The sequence below is a fragment of the Lycium ferocissimum genome, chromosome 12 (assembly GCF_029784015.1).
Source record: "Lycium ferocissimum isolate CSIRO_LF1 chromosome 12, AGI_CSIRO_Lferr_CH_V1, whole genome shotgun sequence".
Taxonomy (NCBI): Eukaryota; Viridiplantae; Streptophyta; class Magnoliopsida; order Solanales; family Solanaceae; genus Lycium; species Lycium ferocissimum.
In genome coordinates, this window is record NC_081353.1 from 14901091 (window position 1) to 14906575 (window position 5485).

The following is a 5485-nucleotide window of genomic DNA, read 5'->3' on the forward strand; positions in this document are numbered from 1 at the left end:
GTTCTCTTTTAAAGGTTTTTTTTTTTTTTTTTCGATTCGAATCGTATTGTGGCAATATTGGTATCATTAGCTTCCTAATCTAATGTAGATTAATTAATTAATAGACTTTGATGTCCGTTTGGAAGCTATTCGGAGGAAGGAAAGGCTCAAGTGGATCAGTTTGTGACGCCGCCAAGCATTGAGGCAGGTTACGGCTTACTTTTATGTCTAGACTCGTTAGCGAAACGTATGTAGATAGTAGTGATTGACGGGGAAAGCATGATAGGTCTTCGTGCATGGTGTGGAGGTGAATTCCATCTAGGTTGGTATTGTCAGCTGTTATGTGGGCTTGTCGCCATTATTGCGATATTGTTATGTGGGCTGGTCACCATGGTTGTGATTTCATGTACTTGATATAATTCTCTCTCTCTCTCTCTCTCTCTCTCTCTCTCTCTCTCTCTCGTTATCTCACTTGTCATATAGAAGAGGAAGGCTATTACTGAGAAATTGAATATTGAATTGCATTTCATAGTATGAATCTGTGGAACCTATGATTGCGGTGATTATTGAGGTTGATTTCATGCGAGGCATGCATCCTATATTCTATGTATTATTTGATGTAATTATCACCTAGTTGTATCTCTGTCACATACTAGCTCACTCATCTTATGAAAGGGAAGGGTAATATTTGAACCATGGACAATAATATGACTTGTACTTGTTTATTGCATATTGGTGATATAGTTGAAACTGATATCATGCATGACATGCTTCCATATTACTCTTATGTTGTCCTGATGGTGAGGAGAGTGATTGAGAGACTCCGAGGTCTTTACCGGAGATTGAGTGTGATTGAGAGACTCGAGGTCTTTGCCTTAGAGATTGAGAGTAATTGATAGCCTTCGAGGTTTCTGCCGGAGAGCACCAGTGGTAAATGGATTTCGCGGGTCCCCCATGGGTCATGACTATGAGGCATTGCCATAGCATGTGTGTACGAGAATGGAGCGTGAGAGGTGACTACTGCATTGCATAACATTTACATAGCACGACATTGCATTGCATAGCACTCCATTTGAATTGCTATTTATGTCATTGCATGGCACATTCTTTGATTGATTCTTGATTTGTGAATTATTGAGTTGTTGTTTGTAAGTATTTATTTTAGAGGCTTGATGGACTCGAGGTTTAGAGATTTCCCCCTAGGCTTATAACCTGAGATATTGAAATCCCTTGTGACTATCGTTACTGCAAGACTTTCATATGTGCTAGAGTTGTGACTATGTTTGATTACTTATCTGCTTACTTGTTAGTTGCTTCTTGTTTATATGCATGAACTAACCATTGTCGGCCTATGATACCTACGAGCCTTGTGTTGTGCTCATACTACTCTTGCTACACTCCTTGTGGAGTGTGAGTTATTTTCTGTGTGATGTTCGGAGTCTCACGATCGTTTCGAGGCATTCGTCAAAGGCGTTTGGGTGAGCTATTTGATCTTGCAACCCAAAGTCTCTCCTTAGATTTCTGTTGTTCTCTATCCTTAAACAGAAGTCGTATCCAGTTTGAGTCTGTTATCTACTTCAAATTGTAAACTTCTTAGAAGCTCTTGTACGAGTCTAGACCAGGTTTTGGGAATTTCTTATAATAAAAGTATTTCTTCCGCATTGGTTTAATAACTGCTAGAGTGTGTGTACATGTTGTTATTCCGCATGTTGTATCAAATTAAGGTAGTTACCTGAAGGGTTCGCCCACCAGGGGGGGTTAGTGTGGGTGCCCGCATGATCCATGATTTGGGTCGTGACACCAAGTCTGAATAATAATCATCATCTCATTGACATGCGCGGATGATTCTGTATAATCAGTATTTTCCATTTTATTAGAAAAACATATAGAGATGCTGGAGACTGAAATAACTTGCCCATTATGAGCAATATATATTGCAATTTTAAGCTTTGTCATCAGTTAACGGTGACATGGAAGGTTTTAACTTTTTATTTTATTTAATATTTAAATAAGTGGTATAGTCACAATTATTATATGAATGTAATTTATTTCATGTTACATGTATTTTATTGCTATCGATCATGTTTAGTTCTCTAGCAGTACTTAATTTTCATCATAATTTCAAGCTATTATGTGATCTTGTGGTTGATTGTATGTGTTTTATTGTTGTTTAAAGATGGTGATAATTTGTCTCTTAATCTAATTTTGAGAGAAATATGGATGGATTTCCCCTAGAAAAGAAGATTGAGGACTTGCTAATTTAGCCTCATATATAAGCCAATCTTGTGAGAAATCAAAATTGCTCATCTGTATATTATTAAAAGCCAAGGAAAAAAGCACCATATTAAGCCAAGTGGCAGTCTAGAAAAAAGCCGCAAGTAATTAGTGACTAATTAGCTATTAACTAATAACTAATTCAGCCATGTGGCATAAGTAGAAATAGCCATGTATAAATTAATTTTAATTATTGATTTTAAATTTATCCACGGTATGATTTTTGAAACTGAACTGTGGAGCATATTCCAAGGCACTCTTTTATATGTTTTTGGAAGTTATCAAATTAATAACCATTCATATAAATTAGTTCATAAATTATACGTGTCTAAAAGAGGTGGTGATTATTTAATGAAAGAAAAATTAAAAATTAATAGTTAATTCTTCATACTTAAAAAACCGGAGACGACAATTTTTCTTCAAGGTATTAGTGCTGAATTATGGTTCGTTCAAGACATGAAGCAAATGAACAAAATATTTATATTTAGAATGACATAAGATAGGTGATAGAAATTTTGTAATTTGAAGTTTCAAATCTACATTGTTTTCAGAAATACTATTCCATATAATATCTTCTCAATTTTAGGATAATATTTTACTACGTTGCATGATTTCATTTAAATTAAGTTGAAAGATAAGGTTTTTCAAATTTAAATATAAATCATGGGGTTAAATATAAATGTGAATTGCTTCTGAGATGCAACCTATAGTAAAAGTTAGGTCTTCACACACACACACACACACACATATACATATATATATATATATATATATATATATATATATATATATATATATATATATATATATATATATATATATATATATATATATATATTGGAAAAAATATCAGATATAGGCCATTTGAATAATCTAAAACACATTTTCATTTATATTTGAAACAAATGTTATGTAATTTAATATTTTTTATTTATTCAGGTTTCTTAATTTACCTGAAATGCATGCATGATTTCAAAATTTTTGAATATTTGACCACCAACAACAAATGTAAAACATTAATTCAACTTTCATTGATGTTAATTTCTTATCAATTCAGTGCGCACGTTTGTGGGTAGTTTTCTCAGGGAACTAGGATTTTAAAGGATAAGCACACTTTAATTAAACAAAAGAAAAAAAGACAAAGATAAAATAGAATACTCATTCAAATTAACTAACCTAAACCAACCCCATTAAAACCCTCACCCAGGTCTGAATAACTTCCCCATTCACCCATTTCCCTCATGCATGATCATCACACACAATCACTCCCACAAATCACACAAACAGTTATAAATACAGAAATATTTATTATACTCTCACTGAATTATGAGGGCATAAACAGGCACTCTACGTCGGCAAGAAAAATGCTCATGGATGGCCTCAAACTGAATTATATCATTTGAAGCTTGAAGTGAATTTGTTATTTTCTGATTTTAATTGAAAAAGTCGTAAGTAATATTTTAATTTTTCCTCATAATCAACTTCTTACTGCATTATTTGGCTTCCTTTTCCCCTTCTTTTTTGGTTGCTATTTTTTTACTAAGATTATAAATACATAGCATTTGCTTTGTGACAATTATATCTTATAAAATTATTGATCATTTTTTTGTTGATGCGATGGAAATTTTTAGGCAAAAGCTCAATACTAAAACTTTTTATCCCAAGATTCACTAAAGTTCATCTACGAACCAACCCAATGTATGCTTTTAATATCTTTTTATTCACGTGGTATATCTCATAATGTGATAAAAATTACTTGCTTCTTAATAATATCTTTAATTTGATAATAGTTGGATATATCAATAGATGTAATTGATTTTTTTCAGTTTTGGTAATAGACTACTTAATTATTTTAACATAACTTTTCTTATTCAAATTCATATTTGTATACAATTTCATATATAATGTCGTAAATAAATGAGTTATGCTGGAAGTGAGGGAGAAGGAATTACATACAGGCAGAGTCTCGAACAAAGTGACCACTTTGAATGGTTGTTGCGGGCATCAAGAGTCTAAGATTGATGCGGAATGATGAGGAATATTACGGAAATAGTCACCGTATGCTAGAGATATGTATTATTATTTGTTAGTTTGTATAAAAATTTGAGTTTTTACTAAATAAAAAAATAAGCACGTTGAAAAGAGAATAACTGAAGTTTTTTACTCCGATTATTTTGACAAGATGCTAACATATGTATGAAATCATGATTATGCAAGTAGTAGTAGCTTTTGCAATATGGAATTCCTATTACTGTTGGATGAGAAAAGTGAGACTGTAGTTTCATTAGATGTTGTACTCATTATGAATAACTTTCAAGGAATTAATAAAGCAATTGTCATAGTAACTTCTCAAATTTATATTGTTTGTAATCACCTTATATTAGGTGCTTTATCGTCAAAGTGTACATGCTAAATCATAGGAGAGGTTGTTCCATCAAGATGTAGAAGTTGGAAAACTGGTTGTTGAAAGCTGTATTGGTATGTATTAAATTGAATGTATTTTGGACATGGCCGGCAAAATAAATCATTTACTGCTATCTTTTAACCACATTATTTCCTCATTTGATTTTCCCTTATGAAGCAAGTTTTGTATGTGAAGTTTGTGAGCAAATAGTTCCTAAGAATAGATTGATATTAGCAGCTTAAGGTACAATAAGTTTTGTTAAGGATTTTTTTAATGCAATGTGTTAGCTGTTGAACTAATCGAATAGTGAAGGGATGTATTGGTGAGGTTAGGGATGTGTTGGTGAAGTTAGGATTTTCGCTTCAACTTAGGTTTTCAAGACTTAATAGCATGCGATGTATATGTTCTGTTATAGATATCAAGGTCCTATAAAATCAATTTGTTTTTACTAGCTGCAGTATAATTGCCGTTGAAAGTTGGTTTGTTTGGGTGGAGGATACTCTGCTGAGTTTAACAGTCTTATACAATTTCTATATAGCAATTACTGGACACAATTAATAAGAAATTATAAACATCACCTGTCGGCATTTGAAGAATTTTAATTCACTTAGTCTTTGTAGGAGATACATTTGATATTACACCAGAAATGTTATAAGTCTTTACCTGTTATAAATATTATTATAATATTGTGATGTCTATCTTTAGGAGGAATTTTAGGGTTTGTTAGGGTTTGTGACTTTGGCACCAAGTCAATTCTCTCCTATAAATGAGTGTTCTCTTCATTGTATTTCATCCCTCATAAGAGAAATAAGAACTCTCCCTCTTCTC

At 32.4% G+C, this 5485-nt stretch overlaps 1 long non-coding RNA gene across 1 annotated transcript; it reads left to right on the forward strand.

Annotated features, from left to right (window-relative positions):
* Nucleotides 1-215: 215 nt before the first annotated feature.
* LOC132040341 (uncharacterized) lies at nucleotides 216-1638 on the forward strand. Its single transcript, XR_009410675.1, has 2 exons — nucleotides 216-301; nucleotides 1395-1638. It is a non-coding gene; the product is annotated as an uncharacterized LOC132040341 (long non-coding RNA).
* The last annotated feature ends 3847 nt before the right edge of the window (nucleotides 1639-5485 follow it).